The sequence below is a fragment of the Prunus avium genome, chromosome 4 (assembly GCF_965620075.1).
Source record: "Prunus avium chromosome 4, drPruAviu1.hap1.1, whole genome shotgun sequence".
Taxonomy (NCBI): domain Eukaryota; kingdom Viridiplantae; phylum Streptophyta; class Magnoliopsida; order Rosales; family Rosaceae; genus Prunus; species Prunus avium.
Genome location: NC_142287.1, coordinates 10,402,417 through 10,414,253, shown reverse-complemented (window position 1 = coordinate 10,414,253; position 11,837 = coordinate 10,402,417). Strand labels below are relative to the sequence as shown.

The window sequence follows — 11,837 nt, the reverse complement described above, 5'->3', positions numbered from 1 at the left end:
AGCTCCCAAAGATCGCAATCTTAGCTTGAGCGTAACTACTCTCGCGATCTGCTTGTTTGCGTTTACCCGGTCGGTCTAGGTCCTCCAGCTGTTTTCGCATGTCGCGAGAATACAACTCTACCATCTTTGATAGGTTTTTATTCTCGTCCCGCAATACTTCTAGCTGGTGTCGATTCACCTCCACTATCCTTGACCTCTCCCTTTTCAAGCTTTTTATAGCAGTCTAACACTCTTCAACCATACTTCGCTCCGCCGCCAACTGACCCTTTAGCACCTCTACCTCATGGGACTTCGCAAGTAGGCGATGACCCAAACTTGCGACTGTTGCCGTACTCTGCACGCTCAGTGCCAGGGCATCGCTCACGACCCGGTTGTCATCCCTTGTCCCCAGCACACGTATATCTTTAGGAGTCACTAAATTTCTAGCCACTCCAATGGCAACATCGTTGTCCAGGAGTATTGAGTCAGTTACTGTCACAGGCCCCCGTGCGGAAGCAAAGTAGGGCATCCATACTGGTGCCGCTGCTTGGCCTCGTGTCTGAGTCGGTGGAGCTAGGTTGAGATCCAACGAAAATGGGTAGGAAGAGGCCATTTGATTTCTCACTCTCTTTTCTTCTTTCTTTCTTTTCTCTTTTGTGTGTTTCTGAGTTTGTGTTTTTTTTTTACCCTTTCTTTTTACCTCTTATAGACTTAGTCTTTGACAAACCCTAGCCATTGCAGCATCTGAGCATTTTCTGAATCTCCAGCATTCCTTGAGTCCCACAACCTTCTCGCCTTCCAACCATACCCAACTCATTTATTACGACGTGTCTTTTCTGAACGAACGCGTTCAGTAAAGTCTTCGCGCCTTTCCATGAGCCCGTAATTTTTGCTTGTGGAGTCTGCGGCGCCTCTACGCGTCAACACGTGTCTCGCCCTGTCAGTTGGTCCCTTACACTGAACCGAGACATCATGACCCATGTTCTCTTAAAAATAAAAAAATAAAAAATAAAATAAAATTTAACATGTGGGCTTCGGATTTCATTGTGGGTCGGGTTTTCACCGTTGTTTAGGTTTCAAAGTGGGCTAACTTTCTTTTGGGTTGAGCTTTCAATCGTTTGGGTTCTTGTTTGCGTAAGACTGTCTGTTTAGGGCTTACTGTTTTGAGTGTTTTCATTTCTTTTTATTTGTTTGTTTGTTTTGTAATTTTTATTTTGTAATTATTTTCTTTTATTTTATTTTTGTATTTTGTTATTTTTATTTGCTTTAATACCTTCATTTGTTGTTATGACATTGCTTGTGGCTAATTTTTAAACATTGAGGACAATGTTCATTTCTAGGTTTGGGGGTATTGGAGTTTAGCATGTAAATTTTGGTTTTTCCTTAATTTAATTTAATTTATTTTTATTTGCTTGTTTTTATTTTTTTTATTTTGTTTGAGTCTTGCTTTTATTTTGATTTTGATTTTGATTTTATTCACTTTCCGAACACATTTGATGAGATTGTGATAAATGTTTGCATGACTTAAATGAAAATTGAATTTTATTTTTTATTATTATTTTTTCCTTGTAAATTTTTTGTAAAAAATATATATATATATATATATATATATATATAATTAATTTGGCATCGTTCTAGCATGATATGTTCGAAACCTTCTTTGCACTTGCCATTTTGTTTCATAATTCTCCAATTAAAGGATTTGCATGACCCAAAGAATTGTATAAAGCACAAATTAGACTTATATAACCATACAATGTGAGCTTTTGAGCCTTGTGCTTCATTTCATGAGTGTTATACACATACTCTTATTTTCTTGTCATCAAAGTTGTTGTTTGATCTCATTATTCATTGATTTGGTTGAACACTTAAAAGTCATTCATTCTTATGCAATTTGATTTCATGACATTTAGGAAGTGATATTAAGGCCCTCTTTGGATCGTTTGTGCCTTTCAAGCTAACCTTATGCATGCTTAGGCATGATTTTCCATTGTTAACCATTTTGAGCCTACAAGTAAACTTTTTCTTTCATTTTACCAATTATGTTTCCTCGCCTTAGCCCGAAAAACAAATATTTACCTTTCTAAGGAACTCATGAGCTCTAATTCGGATGTGTTTTTCATGCTAAGTTTGGGAAGGGATATTACATAAAGAAAAAAAAAAAAAAAAAAAAAAGAAGAAGAGAAATTCACACAATTGGTGAAAGAAAAGAAGAAAAAAAAAAGTTGTGATTAAGTGGTGGTTGATTGAAAATTCATTTTTGGGCCTTCAAAATAAATTGGTGTTTGGAAAGGAGTGTGAACCATTGTAAATGAAGGTATAAGGAGTTTTGATCATGTAAAAGAAAAAAAATCTAATCGTGATGATTCGAAGTCTTTTGTAAACAATTATTTTATGCTCTTACATTGCGAGTTCCTTGGACTTTGTATTATCCATACCTTTCATTTCTTACTCACCTTACACCCTTGGCCCCATTACAACCTATAATAAAGACCTAAATTGATCTTAAATGTCATATGGTTGAATTGCATGCATTTTCTTACTTTTAAGTGTTTGGCATCCTTCTTGAGATCATATTAATGCAAGTTTTTCATCTTCCTATTTTGAGTTAAGTCCCTTATGATTTAACTCTAATCTCATGTTTATAACTGAGTGTTGCATTGTAGCCCTCTTCTGAGTAATTCATTTGTGAGAGGACAACTTTGGTGAGATTTGAAGTTGCATTTGTGCTTGGTATGATTTTTGAAATTGTGTGAAAACTAAGATTGGGTAATTTGTTGCATTTGGCTATCACACTACTACACTTTGAGCATGTTGTGTTTTGAACTTTGCCGCCTTGTAAATAATATCTAAAATTGAGCTTTTATTGTTAAAACTTTTGAGTTATGTGCATGAGTCATCTCTCTTCAGAAAATGTTCGGAAAGATTGTTTTGAGTTTACTTTTTACATTTTTTATTTATTTATTTATTTATTTTGGTTTTGTAATTATTTTTATTTTGGTTTTTGTGTTTATTTTATTTTGATTAAGGACTAACAAATCTAATAAGTTTTCTAACCACCTTGTTTTGTAGAGTTAGTAAAACGTTTGTGGGTATCGTTTCTGTTAAACCCTCAGGAGACACAACTCCTCCTACTAGGGATGCCTAGAGGTTTAAAGGCTTGTTGCATACGCTCAATGCAATCGAGTTACCTACGAAAGTGGTCTAGTTAACTTCTTGTTTTGCTTTTAACTTTGTTTTGTGTTGTTTTGCTCGAGGACTAGCAAAATCTAAGTTTGGGGGTATTTGATCGGTCCATAATTGTATATCATTTTGTACCCTTCTAGCTTATGATTTGGTTATGTTTTTGAGTTAAACTTGTGCTTTTAATCCTTTTTGTGTTTATCTTTCAGTTAATTGACATTTAGGTAACAATGATGACTTTGGATAGGAAATGATGCAATCCATGCATGTTAAGGCTTGATTTGGGTGAATGGAAGAAGGGCTTAAAGACAAACACATTTTGGCTACAACTCCTTTCCAGCCCAATTTCGTAGGTCAGCTTCTTGGCCTTGGATCAGCATGCTATGGGGCTTGGATGAGGTGAAGATCTTCATGAAACTTGTTCCAATGGGTGTCTAGTACAACATATCCAAATTTCAGCCCAATTGGACATTTGTGGAGTGCTCAGCCCGTCCAACACCCAACCTTGCTCAGCAGGATTTGCAGCTGCCAGCTTGGAGCCTTGTCTCCTCCTTTTATCCATGTGCCTCACCCTAGCTATAACTGACTTTGCACCCAACATAATGAGTGAAGTTGGGAGGCATTCCAGCTATGAAAATCTAAAGGAGCAAGTTGGTACATGCTGGAGCTATTATAGAGAAAGCATGTGCATGCATGTGAAGCAAAGAGAAAGGAGAGAGATGAAGAATGAGGAATGATGAGAGGCATTTTGCTTCAGCCTTTGAACATGGGAATTGAATTGGCAGATCACTTTGGAGCTGGAAATCAGGTTTTAATTGAAAGAGGAAGCATGTGCATGCATGTGAATCAAAAAGGAAAGAAAAGATGAAATGAAGTCAATTCCAGTCTCTGTTCGGCTGCCAACTTGCAAGGCCCAAAACACACACTTCTACTGCTCCGATGGGAATACTTTCTTCATAGACGTTGTTCCAATGGGTGTCTAGTATAACATATCCAAATTTGAGCCCCATTGGATACGTTTTGAAACCTCTGGCCTTCCTACACCAAGCCTGGTTCAGAAAACTCGTTTTTCAGCAACCAAAAGGCAACCACATGGGTTGGCAGCAAAGGCAGCCACATCTGATCACCTTTGAACCCATGTGAAGATGCTTGAGGTGCAGCAGCAAAAGATGAAGGATGGTGTGGGAATCCATCATGATGTTCCTCCCTCTTAGCCCTATACAGAGCCGGCCTTGGGCAAGGGCCACCAGGGCTACAGCCCGGGGCCCACAGCTGAAGGGGGCCCAAATCTTTTTTTTAAACCTATGTATATATGTGTAAAAAAATAAAAACAAAATAAAATAAAAACAAAAGAAGTTACTGATTGTACTTCTCAATGAAAAGGGAAGTCAATCAATCACAATCAGTCTCTATATACTCAATCTCAAGAAACGTAATGAGTAAGAAAGTCCTTATTAATTGTACAATATAATATAAAATAAATAAACAAATTATGGAATAAATCAAAACAGACTTTTTTAGCTACAAAAAGAAGAAGGAAAAACCCTCAACCTTCTCAGTTCATAACCCAACGAAAGCAATTTTTTTTGGGTGATTCTCCTTTTCTTTGAACTGAAGCAATTTATTTATTTTTGGTGATTCTCCTCTTCTCCAACATAGAGTTGGAAAATAAATCATCCACAAGCTAGACTAGTGCCTTTTTTTGAAGGTAATTTTTTTTTTATATATATATAGATACATATAGAATGTAGATGTATAAATTTTGTAAATTGTAATACATATCTTTGTTAACTTTTTCTTATTTATTATTTGATTCAACAGAAAACTTGGCTGGGATTATTGTTCTTTGTACTTGGAAGTTTCAAGTGGAAGAAAATAAGCTCAAAATCCAGGTTTTATTGCTCTTTGTTAATTAGTTTTATTGTTTTTTATTGTGTTGTGTTTATTATAAAAATTAAAAAATATTTCCTAAGAAACAACTTTCTGGAAATCTCAAGAGACAAAGAAAGAAAGAAGAAGAAGAAATTGCTCAAAGTTTAAGAGGATCTTTGAATAAATATTTTGTTAAACAAACCAATGCTTCACTTGAAAATTTAGATGAAGATTTACCAAATGAATATGAACAAATGAAAAAAGAAGAAGAAATTGCTCAAAGTTTAAAGGGGCACAGTTGAGAAAATTTGCCCTGGGCCTTAGAAAACCCAGGACCGGCTCTGGCCCTATAAATAGAGAAGCCTTCAAGCTTCAAAACACACCCCAAGGGGGGGAGCTCTCAAACACTTCTCTAGAGCTCCCTTCCCTTCTCTCCCTCAAATTCTCTTAGTTTCTCTTTCTAAGTTTTCAATTGTTGTAATGAAATTCTGAAATTCTGATTAAGTTTTTCTTAGTTTCACTTTACTTTTCATTGTAATGTACATTCTTTCTTAAGTTTCAAGTTTAATTAGTTTCCAAGTTTCAATTATGGTTTTTGTTCTTATTCATTATGCTTATAAGTTAATAGGCTAGTTTTGAATGATTGATCACCATTTAGGCTTGCATGTTAGCTATCTTGGTTTGAATTAAGAGTAGACACCATGCTTTAATTCGAATTGAACTATGAATAAGAAGAGTATGTATGGACATTCGACAACAAGGATTAGATACATGCTTGGTTGTTTAAATTGTTCTTCTATGCTTAATGGGTTCCTAATGCTTAGTTTTAGGTTAGACAACAAATGATCAAATTAGGGAATTAGGAACACAAGGTTATGACCACACACCATGGCTTAATCATACTTTAGCTAGAATCAATCCGTTAATCAAATTGAACTTGGGAACTTATTTGCTTGAGTTATTTCCTTTTTTTCTTGTTTTATTTATTTTCTTTTTCATTTCTGTTTTGTGTAGGGGAAATAAATTGGATCATTCAATCACCAATCCTCGTGGGATCGACCTCGCACTTACATATGCTATACTACCAAACGGCTCGTGCACTTGCGAGTATCACAAGTTGAGGATGCAGCTGAATCTATTTTGGTGCAGCTGAATCGACGCAACAGGGAGCTCTAGAGAAGTGTTTGAGAGCTCCCCCCCTTGGGGTGTGTTTTGAAGCTTGAAGGCTTCTCTATTTATAGGGCTAAGAGGGAGGAACATCATGATGGATTCCCACACCATCCTTCATATTTTGCTGCTACACCTCAAGCATCTTCACATGGGTTCAAAGGTGATCAGATGTGGCTGCCTTTGCTGCCAACCCATGTGGTTGCCTTTTGGTTGCCAACCCATGTGGTTGCCTTTTGGTTGCTGAAAAACGAGTTTTCTGAACCAGGCTTGGTGTAGGAAGGCCAGAGGTTTCACAACGTATCCAATGGGGCTCAAATTTGGATATGTTATACTAGACACCCATTGGAACAACTTATATGAAGAAAGTATTCCCATCGGAGCAGTAGAAGTATGCGTTTTGGCCCTTGCAAGTTGGCTGCCGAACAGAGACTGGAATTGACTTCATTTCATCTCTTTGCTTTACATGCATGCACATGCTTCCTCTTTCAATTAAAACCTGATTTCCAGCTCCAAAGTGATCTGCCAATTCAATTCCCATGTTCAAAGGCTGAAGCAAAATGCCTCTCATCATTCCTCATTCTTCTCTCTCTCCTTTCTCTTTGCTTCCCATGCATGCACATGCTTTCTCTATAATAACTCCAGCATCTACCAACTTGCTCATTCAGAAATTCATAGCTGGAAAGCCTCCCAACTTCACTCATTATGTTGGGTACAAAGTCAGTTGCAGCTGGGGTGAGGCACATGGCTAAAAGGAGGCACATGACTAAATGCTGGCAGCTGCAAATCTTGCTGAGCAAGGTTGGGTGTTGGACGGGCTGAGCACTCCACAAATGTCCAATTGGGCTGAAATTTGGATATGTTGTAGTAGACACCCATTGGAACAAGTTTCATGAAGATCTTCACCTCATTCGAGCCCCATAGCATGCTGATCCAAGGCCAAGAAGTTGACCTACGAAATTGGGCTGGAAAGGGGTTGTAGCCAAAATGTGTTTGTCTTTAAGCTCATATTCCTCATATGCCAATCAGCCCTTAACATGCATGGATTGCATCAAATGTTATCTCTTGCTATCTTAACCTACAAAACACACAAACATAGGTAAGTGACTCAAAATAAAGAGAAACTAAGCAAAATCACTAAGTAAAGAAGGCATGCAAGTGTATGAAATTATGGACTTATCAAAACAGAAAATGGATTAAAAGCACAAGTTTAACTCAATAACATAACCAAATCATAAGCTAGAAGGGTACAAAATGATATACAATTATGAACCGATCAGTCTGCAACTATTCCCCCCGAAAAAAAAAGAAAAAAAAGAAAAAGAACTACACTCCAAGGATGCCAGCTATTTGAGTCAAAGGGATGCCATGTTCCCAAAGAACTACACTCCCAAAAAAAATAATAATAATAAAATAAAATCCACACATTTCGGATTTCCACCAAGCTTCTGAAACAAACCTGGCACATCCCCCACGGAACCTCCTCTACAAAACAAGAATAAAGAGACAAGATTCAGCATCTAATTCAACTTTGCCGCGTACACAAGTTGCCGAGAGGCACTCACGCCAAATCCTACGCAGCAGACTTCATTAAGCTCAAGGACCATCATCTGCACTATGGCACATAGCAAAGGACACTCATACCAGAGACTCCAAGATTACTTTACACACCCACCTCACTAAAAGGAGGCCTCCAAAATGTTCTCAAGCCACCCTTGCCGAACGGAAAGGGCTGTACAGCAGCTACGGAGACTCGCCCCCCTTCTTTTTCACCTCGAAGACTTCACAAGCTCATGAAAAAATCCCTACCGAGCCTCGTGACCTTGCTAAAGGACACTCCAAAAAAATTTCCCGAGCACCCTTGCCGAACGGCAAGGGCTGTGCAAAGACAAGGGAGGTGCTCATGAGCTGAAAATCAGGGATGTTCTAAAGCTATAGCACATGAAGGTCGGCTCAAGATCATGCCGTGACAGCACGAAGCTCCTCCCAAATCCCTTGCCGAAACTCTTTGCCGAAGCCGTGAGGATTGCGGTGCCGAGGTCGGAAGAGTGGAGTGACGCACAATCCCTTCTTTCCCTTGCCGAATGAATAGCCCTATTGCCAAAGACCCACCTCTCGAAGCAATGAAAGGATGCACAAGGACCACGGTTATGAAGCCAAGGAGGCACGCGGAAGCTTACCCAAGCTTCGACCCGAATCTTCAACACGAGAACCTTGCCTAAGGTACACAACACAGAACTCCTCTTCTCAAAATCCTTACCGATCGGCAATTGTGCTGAAAATGGACTAGTCTTCAATAATCTTCTCCTTCGCAAGTCTTGCCGAACGACACTCTCTCCTTGCCAAGGCAGAAAACCCTAGCCAAACGGATCCTTCTAGAGGCCCAACTCCATAGATTGCCACACCACTCTCTCCTTGCCGATGCCCAGCTCCAAATTATGCCAAAACTCCAAAAAGCCCAGCCCCCATGCCGCACGTCAAGCCAAGCCAAGGACACGTCTCCAGACGTAGGCCAAACGGGCCACTCTCATCGACACGTCTCCGGACGTAGGCCAAACGGGCCACACTCATCGACATGTCTCCGGACGTAGGCCAAACAGGCCACACTCATCAACACATCTCAGGGCGTAGATGATGAGTACATAATTATCACATTTATTATCCCTACATTATATTTGTTAGTAACTAATTTTATTTAATTTGATATTATTTTGTGTGTTTATCTCTTTGTAGCTAGACTTTGAGGTTCATTGGCTATGTTCATACCCACCACACATAAAAGAGTAAGAAAGAAAAACATGAAGTGGATGAAGCAACAAACAAGACTTAATGGAAGTAAACAATTGTTGTTTGGATGGTGGCTTGAGAAGATTTGGAATCATGGAATAATAAATTTATGAGTGCAGCAAATTAAATGAAGAATGAAGATAGAAGGTGCCGCACTTAGCCAAAATAAAAGAGATTGAATAACAAAAGCAAGAGGAAGTGGAGTCATCAACACAATGAATTAAGCAAAAGGAAGCATTTGATGGCAATTGACGGGTGAAACACTTGGTAGTAGCAAGGTGGAATAATAGTTTAATCAAAGCAAGTTGCAACATGAGCAATTCCCATTCTCTATAAATAGAGTGTTGCCATAGAAGGAAAATACACCAAGCTCACAATCTTCTCTTGAGCTCTCTCTCCTTCCTCCAATTCTTCTAGTTCTAAATTTCTGTTTTAGTTTTATTTTATGGGGAACTAACTCCCTAGCTAAGGCTAGGGGGAAAGCTTTTAATATGAGTGTGTAATTGTTATTAGTTTGATCCAAACTTAAGCTTTAATGTGAATTTGTAGTTTTTTGTTCAAATGGAATTTGTAGTTTTCTTTTTAATTAATTGATGAATGTTTGATAATCTATTTCATGGGTTCAATCATGTTTTTCCCATTGTGTAGTAAAAACTTTCATGCTTTTAAAAGAGAAGAGAATTACTAAAGATTAATAGAATTTCGATGAAGTTTATTTTTTGATAGTTTGTTGCCAATGGTACAAGTTATGCTTAGAATACTTCTAAAGGAAATTAAAAAGAGCTTTAATTATTTTGAACAACTACAATGGAAAATATTTTGTGGATCAAATTATTAAGAGTTGCATGCTTATGTTAAAAGTGGAACCCCAATGCCTTAGTGTTTTAATCAATTAAATTTTCTCTAAATCAAATCTTGCATAAATCTACCTCTCAATCATAATTGTTCTTTTTCATCTCTGTTATTTTCTTTACACTGCTCTCTGTGAATACGACACTCGGACTTCCGAGCTACACTGCTATACGACATCTCCCTTGGGTTTTGCAAAGTGGTGCGAACAAATTGGCGCCGTTGCCGGGGAGCGGCTGGTCAAAGAGTACAGAGATACCCTTGGTCAGAGGTTTGCTGGTTATGTGAAATTCTTCACATATGGTACACTCTTTCCAACTTTCATCTTATTGTTAATAATTTTTGTTGAATTTTTTTTTGTTTTGTTTTTGTTTGTGTTTATTTATTTATTTACTTTATGCGACCTAGAGATCATCTAGGAAGGTTTGTCAAAAAGTCTGAAACTGTTAATTTAGAACATTCTGCTTCAACTTCTTCAACTGAAATATCCAACAAATCTGAAAGCATGGCAGCAATTGTGAATGATGAACAAGAAATTGCGAATAATGAACAAGAAATTGCGAATAATGAACAAATGGTTAATGCTCAGATTGTGAATGATGAAATAAGAGAAGTAGTTGCACCTAGAACTTTAGAGACATTTTTGCATCCTATTCGTGCACCAAATCCTTCATGCATCATGTTTCCACCTAACATGCCAAATTATGATTTCAAACCTGGAATGATTCAACTGCTTCCCATTTTTCATGGCATGGAAAGTGAAAATCCTTATGTGCATGTTAGGGAATTTGAAGAAGCAATTGGCACCTTTTACAATGTTCAACTTGATAGGATTAATTTCATAAGGTTGAAATTTTTTCCTTTTTCCTTAAAAGAAAAGGCTAAAAGTTGGTTGTATTCATTAAGGGCTAGATCCATAGGTTCTTGGGGGGAAATGACTCAAGCATTTTTTAACAAATATTTTCCAAATCACAAGACAATTGCTCTTAAGAAAAGAATCTCAAATTTCTCTCAAAAAGAAAATGAAACTTTGTACCAAACTTGGGAAAAATTTAAAGAGCTTTTGAATTTGTGCCCACACCATGGCTTTGAAAACTGGCGTCTTGCTAGTTATATCTATGAGGGACTTCTCCCTCGTGATCGCCAATTTGTTGAGTCTATGTGTAATGGAAATTTTATGCAAAAAGACCCTGATGATGCCCTAGAATTTTTGGATGAAATTGCTGAAAAAGCTCATCAATGGACTGTCCCCAGTCTAGTTGAAACCACTGATCGTTCAAGAATTGTCACATCTTCTACTAATAAAGGAATTTACCAATTAAAAGAAGAAGATGATTGGAAATTAAAATTTGAGGTTTTGACTAAAGAGATAGCTGCTTTGAAAACGGAAAAATCAAATTTGCCTCAACCTGTTTTTCAAGCTGATGTTAATCAAGTATGTGATTCTTGTTATGAAATTGGTCATACTGTTAAAAACTGCCCAATTTTTCAGGAAATGAAAGGAGCTTATGAGGAGCGTTGTGCTACTGTTGGAAACTTCAAACAACAGTATTCTCCTTTTTCCAACACTTACAATCCAGCAACAAGGAATCATCCAAACTTTCGTTGGAGCAATGAGTCACATCCTCAGGTAAGTGACATGAATTCTTCCAATAATCAGTTTCAAGCACCTAATGCATTCAATGCTAGGCCATCTTTGAGCGATACTCTTCACACATTTATGCATGAACAACAGAAGCAAAATCAAAGGTATGATACTTTGCTTGGTCAATTGGTTGAAGAAAATAAAGAAATTAAGAGTCAAATTTCCAAGTTGACTAACTTTTTGGCTGTTAATGAAAAAGGAAAATTTCCTGCCAACACTCAACCAAATCCAAAAGGGGCCAATTATTGTGAATCTTCACTTGAGCATGTAAAGTCTGTCATTACTCTTAGAAGTGGTAAAATAATTAACAACACACCTTCACATAAGGAAGTTGAAAAACCTAAGAATAATGATG

The 11,837-nt window shown here is 37.6% G+C and overlaps 1 non-coding gene across 1 annotated transcript; it reads right to left on the bottom strand.

Annotated features, from left to right (window-relative positions):
• Nucleotides 1–10,819: 10,819 nt before the first annotated feature.
• On the bottom strand, nt 10,820–10,926 carry LOC148294765 (small nucleolar RNA R71). Its single transcript, XR_015835575.1, has one exon. It is a non-coding gene; the product is annotated as a small nucleolar RNA R71 (small nucleolar RNA).
• Nucleotides 10,927–11,837: the final 911 nt, after the last annotated feature.